The sequence below is a fragment of the Cydia strobilella genome, chromosome 1 (genome assembly GCF_947568885.1).
Source record: "Cydia strobilella chromosome 1, ilCydStro3.1, whole genome shotgun sequence".
Taxonomy (NCBI): Eukaryota; Metazoa; Arthropoda; class Insecta; order Lepidoptera; family Tortricidae; genus Cydia; species Cydia strobilella.
In genome coordinates, this window is record NC_086041.1 from 9818525 (window position 1) to 9841301 (window position 22777).

The 22777-nt window shown below is 38.5% G+C and overlaps 1 protein-coding gene and 1 long non-coding RNA gene across 3 annotated transcripts in view; one reads left to right on the plus strand and one right to left on the minus strand.

Moving 5' to 3' along the window:
* LOC134741220 (uncharacterized) overlaps positions 1–19986 on the minus strand; it is a 257435-nt gene extending 237449 nt beyond the window's left edge. The window contains exons 1-2 of one of the 2 annotated variants that reach the window (XR_010127868.1): positions 19956–19986; positions 19521–19673 (exon numbers count right to left, since the gene is read on the minus strand). This is a non-coding gene — a long non-coding RNA (uncharacterized LOC134741220). Of the gene's footprint in view, positions 1–19520; positions 19674–19732; positions 19748–19955 lie in introns of those variants that run through there. The other variant, XR_010127867.1, reaches the window with a different exon arrangement.
* LOC134741191 (klarsicht protein) overlaps positions 1–22777 on the plus strand; it is a 357523-nt gene that overhangs the window by 10278 nt on the left and 324468 nt on the right. Inside the window, exon 2 of the mRNA XM_063673968.1 lies at positions 16765–16804. The gene's annotated coding sequence lies outside the window, so the exon portion shown is untranslated. The remainder of the gene's footprint in view (positions 1–16764; positions 16805–22777) is intronic.

Here is a 22777-nt window from a genome sequence, read left to right on the forward strand (position 1 = left end):
GTTCCGTACTTTTTAGTATTTGTTGTTATAGCGGCAACAGAAATATATCATCCGTGAAAATTTCAACTGTCTAGCTATCACGGTTAATGAGATACAGCCTGGTGACAGACAGACGGACAGCGGAGTCTTAATGATAGGGTCCCGTTTTTACCCTTTGGGTACGGAACCCTAAAAAGCACGCGTGTTTAATATCTAGGATTATGAGCCTAAAAGCGGTTCAATAACTTGCATGTTACGTGCAAGTGTGTTGAAAAATTATTTATGCGAATTGACCGAGCTCTACTAAGCTCAAAGGTTTTTTGCTGATGCTCTGATCTGATTTGCTTACGAATTCCACGAGGTTATCGAACTTGCCAAATGAATATTAATTATGTGAACCTAACGCATATTAATGAGATGGAATGATCCATTACAATAGTACATAAATGTATAGTGTAGAGAATATTTGAAGACGTTCGATTAAAATTAAAGATTGAGAGGAGTTATATTACCAAAAAAGACTAGTTTTTTACGGAACGGACCCTTTTTTAGGGTTCCGTACCCAAAGGGTAAAAACGGGACCCTATTACTAAGACTTCGCTGTCCGTCTGTCACCAGGCTGTATCTCATGAACCGTGATAGCTAGACAGTTGAAATTTTCACAAATGATGTATTTCTGTTGCCGCTATAACAACAAATACTAAAAAGTACGGAACCCTCGGTAGGCGAGTCCGACTCGCAATTGGCCGGTTTTTTTTTTGACGCAGGGGTAAATGCACTTACGCATCTCACCCCCGGGCTGGGGAAGCCCATTGGGGGGTGGTATGTGGGACACGCTCCTCCCATAACTTACTCTGCTAGCCAGAGGAAGATGAGGAGAATACCCACTAACGTCCCCTGCGGCGTTTCCGTCTATGCCGTTGAGGGGGGTGCAATGGGGTCGCGAGCATGTCGACCACGGCACACCCCCAACGGAACGGACCCTGCAAATTACATCACAGGTCTCAAATCCAACATGTCGTGGTCAGTGTTACACATTAAGCCCCTAAAATCCATTGAAACTTGATTGCACAACGATATCAATGGTTGCTGACGTCGGCGATGTTATAGCGACGCCATTAAAATTGACACCGACCGAGTGCGTTAATGAAACCACGAGCTTGATTGAAGCTTATCTCTTCCCAAGGACAAGGGCCTATTATCGATTGATAGGTAACCAATAAGCTAATGGATGTTGTGTAATAAGTAATTCAATTGTTTTGTTTAAAAACGAACAAAAATGTTGTAACAATGATGATACTAAACCTACGCATGACTTGCACACACAGTGTTTTAATTTAAGCTGTGTTTGGGCGGCTAATTTTTTTATTAAGGCCAGAATGGTAACCAATGTTTATATGTAAGTACCTACTTGGGTTCTACTTACATAGTTGGTTTTACAGTTTTGACTCCAAGTCACAAGTGCAAGTAATCTGCAAGTGCTTTGCTATTTTTGTATTTGCTTCTTCTATCGTGCTCAATTGTTGCGGTGAATTAGACAGCCTAAAAAAAGATTTTTATTACATATACTTACCTATGTATTTCCTGAGTATCACCTTGTTTAGTTGGTTTGGCGCTGTAGTTATCAATCCTACCTTATTTGGAAGGATATATTTTATCGCGAACTAACTGACCAATAGCAGTTATAATTGTTTCAACAATTACGCAAGGGTCCCACTGCGACAAGCGAGAAGGTACAGCGTGTCCTGCCGTGCTGATTATTAACCTATCACGAATATAACGCGAATGAATCAGAGTGCGTACTCCCCGCAGCGTGAAATTTGCGTACGCTGGCTGAGCAAGCCTGCGTGCGTGACAACACCGTCAACACCGCACGATACTTTGAAACCCCTTAACTTGATATGGCTAATCTTTTATATCTATTACTAACTTTATTTTTACAAATTTAGGAGTTTTTCAGGTGTAAATGCACTACTTTTAATAATACCACGTTCCAAATACCGAAGCATTGTTCCTAGGTTTTTCTAGTTCAACTATATTTAGGCTCCATGTAAGAGCAACTTACAGATTACAAATAAGTAATAGTTGTTCTAAAAAGCAAAACTAATGAAGTCGTCGGGCTCATATTACTCGTGTTGTCTTTAATACCTATATATAGTATTAAATTTATAACATATAATTTATTGCACCTGAAATATTTAATGCACTAAAATAACTGTAAACATTATATTGGCTTGTATATGTATATCGATCCTAACAAAGTCAATTTCACAGCGGTCAATTCTGTATAAGAAGTTCTTATGTTTTCCGTCGTGTTATTCCGGTTGCATGTTTATGCGCTGTTAATATTTTGTGATGTCGCTTAGGGTAACTATTCTAAGGGTGGTTTTAGGGTTGGTACGGTAAGTCGGTATCGCTCGTTTATGCCATAGACATATATATTACTTCGTACTACAAATGGGGCCGGTACATTGAAGTCAAAATCGCATTTAGTTAAACAAGCGCGCTCAGTCGTGTGGCGAATTGCGCAGTGGAAAGGCGTCACTTAATGCCATTCCCAATTTAAAAAAATGCCTAAGTGTGCCGTGAAATTGTGTATAAAATATTACAGAAAACTCAAATACACATGAGATTTCATATCATCAGTAAATCATTTAGATTACATAAATTACTTGCTTAAAATAAATTTTAAGCGATCATTTTCCATTAAGACGGTCGGTTGACCTTGCTCGGCGCACGTGAAAACAGAGACACATATTAAAGTAGACTGCACTCTCATATCATATCATATCATATCATTTATTGATTGTAAAGTCATGTACATACATTTTATAATTTAGGTGTTACATCAATTCTGAAAGTCAGTCCATGACGTCCTGTGAGGACATACAACAATATATTAGACCGTAATCTAGGCTAAACATTATAAAATAAAATTAATTAATAATCATGCGAACTAACAAATCTACAGTCTCCTAAATTAGTAATGCATTAAAATATGTTACAATTATTATAAAAAAAAATTATGTCACTTAAATTACAAATTTTACACATTAGAAATTAAACGAATAAATAGTCAGTACATAATAATTAAAAATAAAGTAAGAATTATAAATTATCATTAAAAAAGTCACTAACTGAATAATAGCATTTATCTATTAATAATTTTTCTAATTTAGTTTTGAAGATCGCATTTTGAGGTTCTTGCTTAATCAAGTCTGGAATTTTATTAGTTATTAGAATACATTTGTAATGTGGACCATTTCTACATATTTGCAAGTTCGTTTCAGGTAGTTGCAATTTATTTCTGTACTGTGCTCTAGTTGTTTGCTTATCCTGTTTTAGTTCAAATAAATGAGGGTTTTCGCGAACAAAAAGAGCAGCTTGCAATATATAGATGCAGGGAAGTGTTAATAGTTTGTAACTAACAAAGTACGGACGGCAACTATCCGGTATACGCACATTCGCTAAAATTCGAATACACTTTTTTTGCATTATAAAAAGTTGCTCGGCCTCGACACTATCACCCCAAAGGACTACAATAAACGTGCCGAGCGAGATAACTCGAGAGACCTCTGCTTTTACCATATTTATTAAAATAAATGAAATTTTTATTGGTTAGGCAGGCTAGATTTTATATTAAAGGAAAAAAATGGAAAAAGTTACGCTTAAAAAGTTGTTCGCTTAAAAAATTGGTTTAGGTAGGCTAGTTTATTAACTCACTTAGTCCCTTTCTAACTGTTGAAATTCAGTAAAAATTAAGTTTCTTTGTTTATGAAGTATTTAGTATGTAATTAAAAAGGAATGTACCTATACTATTTACCTAAGACATTTTGTTTTATATGTTCTAACTCCCACTTATTCCTACTTAATATTCTTAAGTGAAGTTTATAAACTAGCACGGCAAAATCTATAATAATGACATTTATATTCATAAAAATAGCATGGCTTGTTTAGCTGTGGCAACAATGATAACATTTATTCAGTTATCACTTCATCGTCGCCCTGAAGAAAGAGGGGGACTAAGATCTCCCTCGAGCTATTTTTCAATACACGATTTTTGGAGGCGAGAGTGCAGTCTACTTTAATGTATGTCTTTGGCCAAAGAGAGTTGGTTGTATTTTTGCTCTGACCATCGGCCACGTAGTTAACGCAGTATACAACAGATGGCGCTGTGTTTTGCTTAACGAGAATGTTCGATCGGAATTGTATGCATAGGCTTATCCTTTCTTTGGATCAATGGTTTATGCGTTCAAAGGGAGGTTAGGCAACAGCAGCGTGAGGAACAGCAAAACACACAAAAATACAAAACCTTTGATATTACCTATTGCACATCTAAATGGTGTTTTTTTATAAATACGAGTATTTAGTTTAATAGAGACTAGGTCCTACGAGTAATTACATTACAGTTTACACATTACACAGTACATTAATATTATTGTTACTCTGTATTTTATAATGCGGGTTTCCTAATGATTACCTATATTAATTCTGTATGAAACTAGTTACGACAAATCGTACTTAGAGTTATTCCATTTATTTGAGGCGCAGGTCAACGATGGCGTAAGCCTATTGTTACAGCGATTTAATCAGTGCTTGCGCTGATCTTGACTTGATATTTATGGTGATCTATGGGAAGTCATGACACAGATTGCAAAACATTTTTATTTTTGTTACTCATATTACATCATGGATCGAATCTTGTGGATAGATTTAGATATGCATAGAATTCATCGAAATGAATAGTTCTGTTGTAAGGTTTTATTATATTTTGATTGACATGACATTTACACCCATTTCGCGACCTGAGGTGTTTTAATTGGTTCTGTTACAACTGATTTAGACAAGAAAGAGCTATTAGTAGACAAAAGGATTCTGAGAATTCGGTCTGTGCGATCTGAAATCACTGCACAATGTCGTCTGCGCATACGGCTCGGTTTGATGTCGCGCACAATCTGACAACGCGCACGACTTGCTTTCTAGTGCCTTGTAGGGTTAGCGGCTATTTCTATGGCCCGATCATGTGAGATTGTGACGTTTGCCTTATTTTTGTAAGGTTTACGGTTTCTTTGTTTTTCTTAAAAATATTTAGGTCATTTCTGCTATTACTTTATATGGTAACAAGAGATTGTTTTATTAAGAAATGTGCGAGTAGGAAGGCTAAATACGTTAACTTTAATTATAATAAGTAGGTACTAGCATCGTTGTGAATGCAAGTTTACTGTGAAAGAGGTACACGCTGAAGTACATTTCTACAACCGTTGTCAAGGCCAGGGCATCCATTACTGAATCGATACCTACCTCGTGTCGTGTGACACTAGGTTACTATACGAGTTGACTATGCTCATAGTTATGAGTGGTGTCTTTGTACAATGTAAGGTTTCGGTAGTTCTACACTAGGTATGGTATGGTAGATAAGCGAAGTTTGAATTCGGTACGTAATTCCGACAGTTTTAGTTACTAGCTTTAGGTAGTAGGAGAACGTATGTAGTTTAATTGTTTTACTTGATGTGGTTTATCATATGACAGAGCTTCAACTCCAATATAATTAAAACCTACCAACTTACCTAGTTGATGCATTAGCCACAATAGCCACTAAATAAAGAACCCATATCAAATTGCCTAATGTTAATATAAGTGTGCGATCTTCAGCTTATTTGGATTACGAAAATTGTGAACTAAACTCATCACCTTTGCTTTTTTGAATTACTTCATTATAAAGGAAATTTAAAAAAAATCTGTCAAGGCTGAATTAATCTAAAAACTTTGAATTCCCACGACGAAACCGTGATGATGAAAACCAATGATTTTAAAGCTCAGGTTTGTGAAATTGTTTCTCCTTTCGGTTGTTTTTATGAAGAGATAGGGGATCTTTGTGATTTAGACTGAAGTCACTGACGACGGTTACGGCTCCACAAAGCTCGGCGGGAGTCCATCGCTCACAAGTTTTATTTACCACAAGTTCAAAAGTCTAATACTGTACTTACATGCCTCATTGTAAACTAAACAGGTTAACATGTCGTTGCAGACACAATTTGAAGATCGTTTATGAACTCTTGCATTACGCAACAAGGTAAACATATTCAAGTACGAATGTTTGGGTTTTGACACATTCACAATGTTAGTAAACTCGTCTCATGTCATGAGCGGTAAAGACAACAGTTATAGATGTGGGCGGTTAAATTGTTTATTACTTGTCAAACGCAGTTGAGATTAGTGAAGGTATCAATTTATTACAGTCGTGCCGATCTCTAGACAACGCTCAAAACAAATCAATCAGATTACGGAATATGCAGTAAAACAACGTAGCTAGATCTTACAATATTGTACCAATTAAGTGTAACCATGAAGATTGACAGAAGAAAGCAACAGGGAGCAGGGCATGACGGCGAAAGTGGAATGTTCGGTCGTTAGGTCTGTATAAATCGGAGAAATAATGACCATCGGTACGGCCCAGGTTGCCGAGTGTCAATGCATGTAGCGTCAGCTATTAGTCGGCCTGCTAATGGTCGCCTGCTGATGGCCGGCGTGTAAATGTCGCTATCAAACACTCATTTACTTTGATGTAAAGAGCATAAGAACTCCAGGGTTGGTTAGGACTGGGAGGTAAACACATATCGCATAGATTAGCACGCAACAAATTTAGTATCTAACCCCAGATAATATTGTCATTTTAGTGATGCAACGAATAGTTCCTTTACGAATACGAATATATAGTAGGTAGCTATGAACATTGCAGTAATCCCCATACACCGACATCACTACCCGTGACCGTGATAGACAGCCCGCCAGCGGCAGGATGGCGCACTGTGGTGTGGGCTGAAATTCGGCTGTCATTGACATAGAAACCATTAAAGTTTTATTTTCAATGTTTTTTTATTGATATAGATTTTGCCCAGCATTGTTATGGTTACTTTTGAATTTGGGACGATTTGACATAAAGAGTACCGACTTATGTTTTTTTTTTCGAAAAGAATGTATTGGTGCAGGAACAAAAAATCAATTTATTTCAAAAACCGCAAAACAAACCGTAATATCAAGATGGTTATACTACGAATAGTACGAATTAGCCTCATGCATGAAGTTTATATTTGAACGAAATATGTTTTATTCGGATGTTTGTTACCGTTATATCATGTTACAAATGATAATAAGTGTGTTCAGGGAGGGATGATTAGTTGCAAGAGGCCCATTGCCCAACATACATTAAAAGTTCATAATTTTATTTAGTTTTAGTTAAGAAATTGGAATGTAGACAAGAGTCCAGTTTTTTTAGAATTTTGAAGTTTATGTAATTAGGCTGACAATTCCGTATACACGAATATGAGTCTATATAATTTTTGTACTTTCTATTTTCCAAACATAGGTAACTATTTATGCAACACGAATGTTGAGATAAATTCTACCAAATTAGTGGCCAGCTTTAGGTAATCATAATCACTTAATAAGCCTTTACTAACAAACGGTTTAGCAACTTGATATTTATCGGGTGTTCAGTTCAGTGTCACCCTTACCTTCGACACGCTAAGTATAAGACGAAACTAGTGAACGCTACGCGTTCAACCAGTAATAGTTGCGTGCGTTGTTTAGTTTAGTTTGTCCTAATGACCAGTAATGGGTTAATCTTTATTAATAAAACCTATTAGGCGTCGCGATCCGCACGACAACCTGTTATTATCGCCGCCCATGCACCGCTCGTAACGAGCCTGCCACATAATGGGAACGCATGCGCCGCTCAATGAAACACGTGATCACAAAATACTAATGTTTTTACAAAATGAAAAGTAACTCAAGCGAAGCATCGTTAAATCATTTGATAACATTAACATGTAATAAAAACCTTTGTGGTTCAAGTTAGCTATTGTAAGAATTGAAAATCGTGACTAAGACTTGTCAAGAGAACATTATACCTACCTAAAGCATCAGTAAGTATAAGTTATGTACCTACCTAAAGTATTCGGATCAAGATGAAAATAATTAGGTTCTTCTAACCTTTAGGTACATGTTTGTGTCTACTCAGTGGATACTCCGGAGCCCGCAATAAACGATAAAATTTTGTAACTCTTACAATCAAAGTTAAATCCAATTACTTTTAACCCGCACGAATAAGTTTATCTGATGGAATCAAACGAACGAACGACAAAGAAGAAAAATCGTGTCCGTAGTCCGTTATTCCTTAGCTTTAAAATTTGACCAGTAATTGTGATATTTAGGCTACTAAATCTACAATTTCCGCCCCATTTTCTATGACTGTTTGGCCGCACCTCCAAATTGGTTGAAAAGTGCCCGAGTCCCGGTGGTCGATTATCGACATCCAGATCTCGAGGGGCTGCATTAGCCTCCCACGCCGTGTAATTCGTGGCTATAAAATGATTGTCAACAAACAGGGGTAAAGGGGGCCTTATTAGTTCGTAAATATTTCGTTCCCTTTTTAATTTGTCCTATAGTTAAGGCCACAAATTAATAAGAAACAATGGACTTTGCCAATTGTCGATATAAAATATTAATAAATAATTGAATTTTGTACCTACATACATATTTATTTTAATTACATTCAATATAACACTGCATTAAAGGGATGTGCAATGTGCATAACGAATTTCAAAAACCAGTGGGTAATAATACCTACTTATAGAAATGCGCAATTTGTCTGAATTTGAATGGCGCAATATTTAGGGCATTATTCTAACCTATCAGTTGAACTTTTAAAGTTTACACAGTTGTTTACATGAACGATTTCAGAACTGAAAACAATTCCGTTTGAAGTTGCCCCCGTTAGACAACTGAAACAATTGTCTATTCTCATTAACGTTAGAGGTGGCAGATGTACAAACATACCGCCTATGTTCGGCGATGTTTCACAATGTTTTCAGGACGTTAACACTTTGTGACTGAAACGTCGCGTCGCGTGGACACTTGTAAATAGTCAGTGTTTGCGAAATTTGTAAGTTTTTCAGGCGGTTTGTCCGTAGGTAATTAGGTATCCCAAAAATTGACAAATATAGTTATGCGTGATTTTCAGAATTACGCGAATATACCGTAGCTTATACGTAATAAATCAAGGTTTGAAATGTATCTGTACAGGTAATATACAACATATTATTTAAATAGTTTTTATATATTTTTTTATTAAATAAATTTGAATGGGCTTTTTCTCATTAAATCCAACCCGAGCTTCACTCAGTGGAATGTTATTCATACATATCATTGTAATACTTCGCTTTGACTGAAACATGGTGTGTTTCCAAAATTACTTAGCTACTCAATTTGCAAATATTCTTGTCGGTGTGTACGTATTTGTTTAATCCTATGATGCTTCATACTCTTTTTCTTTCTATGTCGACTTGTCTTGCCTAAACCAGGGACCGGACAACCCTTTCCGCGATAAAACCCTTTCAACGGGCGACACTTACCTATAAACACGGCTAACACATTGAAAGACTTTCCCTTTTGAACTGCAAGCCCATTCATATCCTTACCTTTGACTAACCCTTACCGAAAAGCTAACCAAAAATAAGGCTAGCTCTTAATAAGGGTTACCCTTATCTTTAAGCGCTTTTTATAAAGGTTTCCCTTTGCGCGAAAGAGACAGGATTAGTATATATCTACGGTAGTGTATGAAAAGGAAAGAAAATACCTATACGTGCCTAGTCAAAGAACGCCGCCGTCGCCGCCGACGATCGCTCGGATTCGAAGTAATGTGTGCTTTATGAACAAGGTAGACGACTTAAATTAGCACGCTCATATGCTAAAAGGGAAGCCCTCTATAAGGCTAACCCTTATAAGCAATATGCAAGGTGTTGGTGAGCGGATGATAAGGGTTTTGTAAGGGTATTTGGGCTACCGATTACTCAAATGTGGTAGCTTTTTATAAGGGTTTTTAAAAGCAAAACAAAGGGTTTCGTCTGGCAAAGGGTATGGTGAGTTAAGCCTTATGCAATACCCTTATAAAACCCCGATAAGGGATAGCGGGCCGGTCCCTGGTCTAAACATCCGTATGAACAATATAATTGACTTGTCCATCTCTTGTCATTCTATGAGTTACTGAATACTTTCCAACTTGTTTTTAATACCTTACGTCATGTCATTGTTTATAAACTCTTAACGCATAAGTTATGGTTTCTTGTAACTTTCAAGTTTCTGTTTAGTACCTTACAACGAATAATTAGTAGAAATTTTTAAATGTATGTAAATGTATTTGGCCTAACGGTTATCGTGTATTATCATGTTAAATATTACTATGTCATGCGACCGAAGTTAATTTTTTTTCTAATGGAGAATTATACCACAGCTAGGCTGAACATTTGTTTTTTTCGCTTTGTTGGTTTTCGATTAAAGTTACTTTAAATTTATTATTTATTTCTGTTATATTGTAAATATGGCCCAGTTACCACGGTTAATCTCGACCCCAATTGCATGCAGCAGATTATAATTGTAGAAATTTAACGGTTAATTATAATATTAAATGCTAAACTGGTAATAAAATATATTTATGAGTTCTAATTCTTATACGATTTCTTAATAATTGATGAATTTCCTAAATATAATAGCATGGATCGCAGACGTTTCTGCTTGTTAAAAATTAATTTTGAATTTCCTAAATGTTCGGAAATTAGGTAAATACATGCCCAATTGCCATGGATGAAGGCCGTGAAGGGTCACAAGACGTTGGAAAAAAATAGCAGTCGTTGACCGTTGGTACTTGCATACACAATTACGCTGACGATATGTAATACCTATTAATGCACTTTGTTACCGTATGCCTCGAATACACCAAAAACACAATGTTTCAATAGGCCATCGACGTCATCGCTTACGGCCGCAGTCGTAGGCGGGTCGAATCAATGTAAACCGCCGATGCATTAAAGGTTATAGCCAATAGATTGTACAGTTAGCTGGACCCGCTTGGAAAGCCCTTTTACTGTCCTCGGCAGATTGAAGTCGTTACTGGTTGTCGGACAAACGATTGAAAGCTAATGAATAGTGTAAATCGATTAAAACTGTTGGTGGGACTTGGGAAACACATTAGGTCGTCTAGGTAACGTACGGGTACAACATTGCTCCTTTAACATGTTTAGATAGGTTTATGTATTCGCAAAACTTTATGAATCTCACTTTTGATTACTATGATATACCAAAAAAGAAATCCATGTTCTAATTATCGATAAGGCAGTAGACCTTACCTTACTTTGACAGGATGAATCTTGCACAGATACGTACATAAAATTAGTCATTAGAGAAACTTATAATATTGCAATAAACCTGTCACAACAGTAGGCCTAGCACATGACTGGCGCGACACCGTATCTCGCGGCGGCGGCGGAGATAGACTACGCGTCTTTTTTCTAACTGGAAATTAAAGAGGGACGGGTAGTCTATCTCGCCGTGAGATACTGTCGCGCCAATCATATACTAGCCCGGCAGGTCATAAATGCAAGATTTATTTATCCATCAATGTCCCAGTAGGGCAAACCTTAGATTTATGTCTTGACATTATCACGACTTCACAACGCTCTCAATATTTGCCAAAGGCTTCAGACAAATGGCGTTAATCTCATTAGAAACTGCAGTAAAGTTAGGAATACACTAATTTGTTCAGGATCATTCAATAAAAATTTTGAGTCCTTATAAATAACCTAATTTCAAAAGTAGAACAAACGTTACCTTTTTTGTTAATTATTCTGTAGTATAGGCAAAAAGGATATAATAAGATAGAGCGGTACTGTCATAGTAGATTTTGTAACCACAGTAAATTCACTGCCATCTATCGACACACTTTAAAACTAAAAATGAAGATTTATAAAAATACGATAAAATGTATTTAAATATGGATAAATGATTTTTTTTATTTGCATTAATTATTTTTATGATTTTGACCAATGTTCTTTGACTGATATGCGTTAAACTTGTTAAATAACAAACGAAACCGTCAACGCCATCTATACGACAGTAGGCCAAAACTGGTAGTGCCTTCTGATCGAGAATCAAATTTTCTTGATTTTCGAGGCACGTTTTTTCCTTAGACTGTATCCATCTATTACGGAGTTATATCTATCTTTGGTATAGGTTTTAAATTTCAACTGTTAACTCTTAACAAGATTACGTCAAAGCCTTGTGGAGATTAACAAACCAAAGCGTATGCACAGGTATCGAACTAGCTTTTAACGCCGGTGTATCCCTAGCACAAGAATTATTTATGACACCACGAGTTTTGCTAGAAATTTCATGTCGGCCTATCGCTATAGGGTCCGTAACCTGCATACCGTGTCAGTCTGTCCATGCATCTGGAGTTAGTAATGACTTGGGGCTAACTTAGTATTAGCACTGCAAGTGGGACGGCTTAAATTGTAGACGGTTGAAAGTACTCGTTATGGATAAGTTCTCTGGGTCATGTGTAGGTAAGTTTTCTCTACAAACGTGGGACTAGTGTAAATGAAGACATATCGCTATTTTATTCTCACTCTTGCAACTCCAACATGCGCACAGAGGGCTTTCTGGCACAGACAGAAGAGCAGTCAACTAATAGTTATGCCTTACACGTAATTATTTATTAGCGAATAAATGTAGGTATTTCCATGCAGTGGCTTGATAACCCTACTAATAGTGCTAATACTAATATTATGAATGCGAAAGTAACTGTCTGTTACATACCTCTTCACGCTTAAACAACGCTTAAACGACTTTGAGCGTTTGAGTCCCGAGGAAGGATACAGGATAGTTTTTATCATATGGAATCATTTCATTTTAGGTCGTGAGCAGAGGGCCTACCGCGAGCACCGAAGTTCGCAAATTGTGGGCATTTTTCTCTGTCACTCTAATAACGCCTTAATTGGAGTAAAAGAGAAAGATGCCGGCAATTTGCGAACAACTTCGGTGTTCGGGGTACACCCTCTGAAGCTAGTAATTAATTAACAAAACGTATCAACTGATGTCGGCATCGGTAATAACTAAGATTAAAGTGTGTTACCTGTCACTGATTTTATTTTTGCTAAGTATTACCTATTGCTAAGAACCTCATTTTATTATCAGACAGACAGAATTCATTTAATGCTTTTATAAAAAAATAACTAAAGTCGCATAATGATAGGCGCTTAATATTCCCTTGTTTTTAACTAGTTTAAATTAAGGCCGTTCCATCGGTTTGCCGCTGTCTTTGTCACATTTCGCAAGAAAGAACGGGAAAGAACATATTCGCCAAGTGTCAATTTTAATCGAATTTTGTCGGTTTTTATTTATTTTAAAAACGTTACCTTACAATATCGAAATTCTAAAGCTATGAAATTACTATTTACGTTAAGATTGTTTTTTCTTCTTTTTTTTGTTTATGGTATCACATAATAAATAACCGAGTAAAGTAGGATTAAAAGCCTACTGGAGGGGTGACTTGCGTGTTACCGACCCGGTTATTTTATTGTAAGTGTCGTAGGTAAACATGAAAGTCGCACGATACGACCAAGGCCTAGTCCTTCGCCTTGCAACCATACATAATTAATAAGACTGTCTTGGAAATAAAGTTCTACCGCGTCTCCGACTAACATAAATGTTTTCTAGAAGGCAACGTGTTCTTTTTAAGTACAAATAAACTTGTTTATTTTATTCGAAGTGGTGTCAAAGTGTCAATGTAAGCGCTGCGTGCAAACCGAGGCGACCTGCTTATGCATAACTATGTTGTTTTTATCCACCAAAGTTGAACAGACAAGTTTTTCATTATGCTCGTATCTAAGCTTCAGTTCCTACTATCACTGATATCCTATAGTTTGCTTCGAGTTTGTTTATAAACGGTTCTTCAAGTAATAGATTGCCTTCGCGTTTCCAGGAATACTTAGTAAGTCTAAGTGCGGCTTTCCCCTGCCTAGCAAAACCAACATCAGCGATATCGTCTCTGCAATCTGTATGCCGCTAAATCCCGGCTTCCCATCGCTTATGGCATCTGATAGATACACTTGCCAATCGCCGCGCGGTGATCGTTCGGACACGCACTTCCTTTTGCAGTGCCCTCCTTGTGCTATTCGTGCGATTAGCGCTGCTCTCTGTTTTCAGACCATATATATTTTGTTCAATACTAAGGAAAAGAGGAGCCCAGGTTTCTATGTAAGCATTTAAAAGACCTCGATGCAGGTCACATTCACATTTTATTGCAAGCAGGCAGGCATAAAGGCAGATGATTTAAATAAATTATTTTTGACTTATTTTCTATCGTTAACTCTTGTTACCTGTGGTCGTGGCGCTTGGCCGGTCGTCCATTAATTACTGCGGTCGATGCAATATGATTTTCATGATCTCTCTTCAACTAATAAAGTGTCAAGATATATATCTAATTAATTTTTTGCAAGAATATGTATATACGAAGGTGTCCTTATTTAAAGTAAGTAATAATATTCAGCCACTTGGAATACAAATGTTAGAAACAGTATAGTAATAATAATAACATAAAATTTTCGGGGCACAAACACCTTCCTACCACGGCCCATTGTGAACCTCCCGGAGCGTGACTAAATCAATTATTAAGATTTAGGTGATTCGGTAACACCGTTTAGGACTATCGTGAGGGATGATATCGGCGATGCTCCACATCGATAACATTGTGGCTGCTCGGTCGACTATTGTCTAATTAGAATGTTGCCTTTGTGGAATAGCAACCAGTATGCTCCGGTTTGCGAAATTCTTGCGCAGGTAGGATTTATTCGACTTTTTGCTTGGTGATTTATGATGTGTTCTTCGACATACTCCTAAGCAAATCTGCCTTTTGTGTCACATTCTTGGACGCTCTGATATCACTTATTAGAAAAAGGACATGGCAAGATTCGTGTCAACTTAATCGCAAATAAGAAAAAAATTGCGATCTCAGCAATCTTGACAAAAGGTTTCTTTTATTGAACTGTTTCTTTTTAGGGTTCCATACCCAAAGGGTAAAAACGGGACCCTATTACTAAGACTCCGCTGCCCGTCTGTCCGTCTGTCACCAGGCTGTATCTCATGAACCGTGATAGCTAGACAGTTGAAATTTTCACAGATGATGTATTTCTGTTGCCGCTATAACAACAAATACTAAAAACAGAATAATATAAATATTTAAATGGGGCTCCCATACATCAAACGTGATTTTTTGCTGTTTTTTTTTCGTAATGGTACGGAACCCTTCGTGCGCGAGTCCGACTCGTACTTGGCCGGGTTTTTTTTATTCTTACCGAATTTTAGTCCCTAAGATTTAACCTAACATGGATCACTATTACTTATCACTAAAGAATTCGCATCGCCGTTAACAACTATCATGTTCCGTATTTATCTAAGTCTGGTATGCAGCATAGCTATTCAGATAATACAAAGACCGGATCTCGATTGACGTTACATTTTCAAACCTAATTTGATACTCAATCAGCCTTTACCGGCTCATTATCGGCCAATATCGAGATCGAGATACTGCTGTCAACACACACAGACGAGTGGCTGACACGGTCCCGTACTAATTACCATAGGCGTGCACTAATACGCTGCAATTGGAGCTTGCAGTTTACAATTATCAGCTCTCAATTGCTAAAGTAAATGCCCTGAGCCCATTATATTAACTCACGCACGAACTGCTCTATGACCTATCATAGGTTCTCGTAGCGTAACACTGTGATGCGAATACTTAATGGCCCAGAAATAATATTTAGCTACAGTAATTGAATGTTTTTATTCGTAAAAGACACAAATTCATTGTTCGTATTTTGTAATGGAACAACTATTCCAAGATAATTTAAAGTTGAGGATTAATTTAAAAAAGAAAGGACTAAAATAATATTTTTTGTTGATGCAATGTATTTAAGGAAAGGTACCGTAGTTAAACGGCAATTTTCACATTGGATGCGGATGCGCAAGCCGATCCGGTGAGCGAGTGGGACGTTGCTAAGTTGCTTTATATCTACGTGAAAATATAGCGCTGTCTCGGTTACACATCGGAGCGGCGTGCGGATCTACATCAGTGTGGTAACCGCGTAAATGTCTATTTCACGTTACAATTTCCTCAGTTCAAAATAAAATGCATTATAATAGTTTTAAAGCGCGAGTGAAAAGTAATCGTCTACCAGTGGTAAGTTGCGCGGTCGCCCCGCTAAAATGTCGCCGCTTGCGCAATGCAAACTGTTATCCAGCTGTAATTAGAGTAGTTCCCAGGGGTATCGGCGATACATCTCGATCAGCGCTAAACACTTCTATTATTTCACTGGCGTGGTCAGAGCAATTTATTGTTTTCTCGAACATGATTGGTGGTTGGCTTTTGTTTTACGAGTTATTGGTAAGCTAACTAATCGATTTGGGCCACGCCGAGATCTCTCCATGTTATGCTTATTTAAGTTATTTAAGGACAAATTTTTATCTCTTTAAACACATTTTCGAATTCGCAGTTTCAACAATAACGTATACTTACTCCTATTCGTATTTACTAGAATAGTTTTTGCTAACACTCACGATCTAATAGTAGCCGTGAAGAAAATAACTTGGGAACCTAATAAAACGCATAAAAGGATGTCCTGAAATACGCTTGCAGTTGGCAGCCGGCCAGGCGCAGTTATCTCCTGAATAGCTCGCGGCTGATACTTAAATAGAGAATATTTTGACTACGTTAACGCCTCGCCTTACGATCTGTGTTTTATTTAGGCGTGAAATGATTTAATAAGATTTTTTTCTACCATAAAACATGAAAGCTTATAAGCGCATATAAATACCGTGTGTTCGGAGCTTTAACTTGGTTATATACGTATTCGGATTAAAGTGTTTTGACTAATCTTTGGTTTATGTTTGCAGGTAATTCCGGTGCGATATAATAAGATGGAGTAACTTGCAGGTATGTTAACACATTTTGCTTGTGTATGTCAAACTTTGTAATACTACTAGCGTAAATTAAACTGTACAGTATGCGTCTAGATATAGGTTACTTGTTACTCTCAAATCTTCTTTTACGTAATATAAGTAACCAACATACGGATATAGATATATGTCAGTTAATTCCAGTTTCGTTGATATTTAAACGTTTTGACTTACCAATATAATAGGACCATTCCAATATAATAGATCCATTTAAGTAGGATTAAGACATCGCAGTTCACTGGACTCTGTAGAAACTCAATGCTCTTCGGAACTCATTTTACGGTCCGTGACTGCCCCCTTAGCGATATTACTTAGGCAATCTACTTTCCCATTATAGTGCTTATGGCGTTAAATGAGCCATTATTAATATCTCACCACAAAGTATTGTATGAAGTAAAGCTCTACAGATGACAGGTATGCCTGCGTATCGAACTTAAATAGTTAAATACGTAATATTAGCGAAATAAATATAAGTTTAGATATTCCTAGTATCTTGGAGTACAGTCAGCATCAATAGTAGCGGATGAAACAACGCGCCAAAAGTATCTGACACCCTCAAATACTTTTCCAAATAGTGATATATCTCTACAGTTGGCGTTCAAAAGTACACAGTCTAATTGTACTACATTATAGAGACATAAATAATGGTAAGTACTTTTGACGCATAGTCAGATAATGCTACGTTTGATGCTGATTGTACAAAATAATATGCTTTATGCCTTCTTATATAAATTCTATGTATCAGCGCCAAGAGCACTTATTTCTCGCCTACGTTATACGTAACGTGATTGTTCATATCTATTTTCGAAGAACCCAGTAGAACATATCGTCGTGTAAACCTGAGACATACTATCTCTGATAGAGTCGAAATATTTAGTTATAGGTTAACTGCAAAGGTTAATGTTAATAGCAAAAACACTTAGAACTCGTGTTGAACTTAAAAAGCATTCGAGTACAACGAAAAGCTTTTAAGTTCGCTTGTTAAGAGCATTTACACATAAATAAAGCAACTATTTCTAACTGTATTGTGTGTTGACAAATGTAACTGTCTTTATTTAGAACGAGCTTTAAAACGTTTTTATCTCAATGACAATAGTTCAAAGTTCATTTTTAACCTAATATGTTTTTTCGTTAAGATTTCGGTCCCTACTTTAAACACTTTCATTTCTTTCAAGATCAAATATAAGTCGCTATTTACATTACCAATGTTGTAATAAAATTTGTGAATACAATAAATTTATTCCTAATAATATCTTGTAGTACCTACATAGTTAACTTAAATTAAAATCACTTCTCGGTGTTTGATAAAGTTATAATTGATCTAGGACGATTTTAAGGGTTCCGTCCGTACCCGACGGGTAAAAACGGGACCCTATTACTAAGACTCCGCTGTCCGTCCGTCCGTCTGTCACCAGGCTGTATCTCATGAACCGCGATTGCTAGACAATTGAAATTTACACAGATGATGTATTTCTGTTGCCGCTATAATAACTATTACACCAATCTATCGCATGATAGAAAGCATTCATTTTATTTTTCGATCTAAATATAAAAAGGAACACTCGGTGTGGTCATTAGTGGTCCAGATACTCCAGATCCAGAGACAATGAGTGGATCGATTTGTTTTAGATTAAAAGAAGCTGGTGGTGGTGTAGCGGCGGCCTTGTGTGAAACCGCGGCGAGCGTTGACCCCACCGACTGGATTCCGCGCGTTAACAAATATAGCGTAGATAAACTTAGATAATTTAGCGTGCACAGCTAACTTGGACATGTTTTTAACTTGTCTAAGGAGTACCAGTTGCGTACTTGAAACTAATTCATGTTGCTAACTGTCAATTTCAGAACACATTATCCTTTTTCGTTTCGCGATTCGAGGTCAAATTTAAAATCTTTGGGCTGCAATTAGCCAATTACGCTGCTTACGTTATGAAAAGCAACATAAGACGTTACTTATTACCTAAAAAAACAATCTCTGACGATCTACCGGAGAGCTTAATTTTTTTGTACATCCAGCAAGAAACTACATGTAAGAAAACGTCTGTGCCTGGTTTCACTAGTTAACATTAGTATTACTCAAATTAATTAATTTAGCTTTCTAGATCAGAAATATTCTTCGGTAGCCTCAGTACAGGATACTTTTAATACTTCACATCTATCAAAAATATAAAAGCTCTCTCATAAATCCCTGACACTGACTTAACACAATACACTTCCTAAGCCCAATTGGGACCGTAAGTGCTTCCGACCGGTTCCACCGATGAATATGGATGTTCGCTTCCGTAGGTGTCCGATTACAGTAATGCCGTTGGAAGTTGTTAAGCCGACAACTTATCAGTGACCCTTCGTTGACGTCGTGTAAGACATTTACTCAGACGCATCCCGACGGGTGCTTTTCATTTTTAGTTCCGCGATGTTGAAACAGAGAAGTGTAGTAAATGCTGTTGTGATTTGTTATTTTCTTGCATAATTTATCTTGCTACTCTTCTGGCCGCGTACGTGTCAAGGGTCTATGTTAAGTTGGTGCAAATGATTGTTAATTCACTTCAGTGCGGGGGCGGTAGGTAGAGCCAGAGAGCCACGTATGTCGGTCGTGTTTTGTTTTGGTGTTCGTATTTTAAGTAGGTGTTTATTGACAATCGTTTGTGCTGCTGCAGTGCTGCAGCGCTTATATATAAGTTGCAAATGTACCATACTTTAATAAAAATAGAAAATAAAAAAACAAAGGGTTGCACTCCGGGAGTGCCGGCAGAAGTGAAAACTTGAATATTAACGTTGTGCATTTTTGATATTTTGGAATGGTTAGGGAATAATTTTGCACGAATTGCTTTAATAATAGTACTTTTATACTACTATCATTGCATTGCATTGTGGTAAAATACACTATTCATTTATTGCGCTATCGTACACAAATATAACAATTACAATTTATATTACATTAAAAATTTAACACTTCAGAACTATTACAATTATTTAATATTAAAAAGTTTATCTCTCAGAAAAATCAACTTCCATCCATAATTTCGATCAGGTCACGTGTCCGTCTTACGAATTTTTAATCTGTCCGTCACGTGACCTGTCGCGAGTTCTGTCGCGAGTTTAACATTTTTTCCCCATCACAAAAAGTGCACAGCGCCGCTAAAGAAGTTTTCACTTCAAAAAAAGTTGTAAATAATTATTCCGTAAAAACTAAATCCGTTAATTTCAATTACGAGTAAGTATTCATTCATTAGTATCCAGGACAAGTTCTTCTAGTTAGCTGCAAGTAATATGGGAGTACCAGTGTAGGTGGTGGCGTGGCGTGGGTGTGTGCTTACACTTCTAGGTTACAGAGACATCTGGGTGCTGCCTCGGCTCTGGGCCGCCTACTACCCAACCTAGGGGGGCCGAATGCCCCATGCAGACGGCTGTATGCGGGGGTCGTCCGGAGTATGGCGCTCTACGGAGCCCCAATCTGGGCCGGACGACTCACGGAGGCCACGAAGGCGCTGCTCCGCCGGCCGCAGAGGGTGGTGGCCCAGAGGATGGTGAGGGCCTACCGCACCACCTCTCACGCAGCGACATGCCTCCTTGCCGGCACCCCGCCTTGGGAGCTGGACGCGGGGGTGCTGGCCGAAAGATACTGGCAGAGGGCTGAGGCCAGGAGGCGCGTGGCGCCCATGGATGCGGAGGAGGAGGAGAGGTTGGCCCGAGCAGCCGCAGAGCGCCTGAAAGAAAGGTGGAGGGATGCCTTGGAGGACGGCCGTTATGGAACCCGAACCATAGAGGCTATCCTCCCAGTAATGGATGAGTGGGTAGGGAGAAGGAAGGGGGCCCTGACATTTAGGGTGACGCAGGTGGTGTCCGGACACGGCTGTTTCGGACACTACCTGCACAAGATACAGAGAGAGCCGGGGCCTCAGTGCCATGAATGTGGCGCGGTGGACGACACGGCCCAGCACACTCTGGAGGTGTGCAGTCGCTGGGCCGTGGAAAGAGCTGCCCTCAGGGCAGCGACGGGGGTGGCGGACCTCTCGCTACACATCATAATAGCGGCGATGCTGTGTAGCGAGAGGAAATGGGAAGCGGTGGCCTCCTTCTGCGAGGAGGTCATGTCACAGAAGGAGGAGGCGGAGAGGGAGCGGGAAGCGGCTGCTGACGCGCTTCCTCTCCGACGCAGGCGGCAGGGTCGAAGGCTGAGAGCATACGCTCGCCTCGAGCCCTAGGAGGGCCAGCGGGTGTCGAACCCGCATTGTACGTCTGGGGGGACCAAGCGTTTCTGATCCCCCCCATTGTGAGGGTACTCTGGCGACAAGCCGGGGATGCCGGAGGGCGCCGTGGTGGAATGTTATCGATCCCACTGCGCCCTCACGAACGGCCAAGAGGTTGAAACGCCGGAGTGGGTTTAGTGGGTAGGGCCAGTTCTCCCCCCCTCTCGCCAAGAGAGGGAAAAGGAGCGGCGAGTCCCACACACCGTGCGTAAGTGCATTCCCACTCCGACAAAAAAAAAAAAAAAAAAAAAAAAAAAAAAAAAAAAAAAAAAAAAAAAAAAAAAAAAAAAAAAAAAAAAAAAAAGGTTACAGAGACATCACGGACCATTAGATGGTGGCTGCTGTAAGATGGAACTAATGTGTACTTAATGCTCGATGCACTTACATGTAATCTATCTCCACTATAATTAGCTTACGTTACGACATGCCTACTTCAATTGCTTTTGGATGGATTAATTTAGTCCAGATTAGTTAAATTTTTAAGGGTCGTAAGTCGCTATTTACATTACAGTACCTACATAGTTAACTTAAATTAAAATCACATCTCGGTGTTTGATGAAGTTATAATTGATCTAGGACGATTTTTAGGGTTCCGTCCGTACCCGAAGGGTAAAAACGGGACCCTATTACTAAGACTCCGCTGTCCGTCCGTCTGTCACCAGGCTGTATCTCATGAACCGTGATAGCTAGACAGCTGAAATTTTCACAGAATGATGTATATCTGTTGCCGCTATAACAACAAATACTGAAAACAGAATAAAATAAATATTTAAGTGGGGCTCCCATACAACAAACGTGATTTTTTTGCCGTTTTTTGCGTAATGGTACGGAACTCTTCGTGCGCGCGTCCGACTCGCACTCGGCCGGTGTTTTAAGAGTCCCTATATTTAATCCTCTTAACTGCAGCCCGTAAAAAGTTTGATAAGACGCCCTTTAGCAGTGGAAGATATCCCACGCCCAGTCTATATTCGCCAAATCGATGGATCGGATGGAATGGTTGGTTAGGGGAATTCTCTAAGTACACCCCATTCCATTGGCGCTTTTAAGTAAGGCCATGTTTTCACGATCAGTTTTCCCCTGCTAACATGCGTTTGGTCGGCCAGCTCCACTACACAACACTTTCTTACGGCATCTACTTCTAAAATAGGAAGTATATGTCTGATTAATACATAAACTATAACCTCAAATGAGAACGTTGAGGTATTACTGAAGGGCCCATCGGCGCCTTTTCGTAAGGCGAAGGATCCTCCATGCCCAATTCATTTCTCGCTAATGTGCGTTTGCGCCGCGCCGGTCCAGTGCGCGCGGCGCCGGCGCGTTCGCTCGTCGCTCGACCGGCTCAACGAGTGTCACGTTTCGCGCAATAGCTAAATAGGCGCGTCTCCTAGTCCCGGTCACTACTGCTTACTAATCAGTTTTTTACAACTGTTTAAAGGTATACCTTTTTAAGGGCCCTTTTATCAATTGAAATTTTTAATGAAAAGCACAGCTTTCGGAGCTTGGTAGGTCAGCAAACAATACTTAACTACCATTCAAATTATGCATTTATGACGAGGAATCTTGGTCTTCCATCGATTCGATCCGATACAGACCTGATACTTTCTGTAAACGCTTAGATATTCAGGAGTAACGTTACCAATCAAACAGTAACTATATTTGCTAATAATTTTTTAGAAGTCGCAAATAAATCTCATGATAATAAT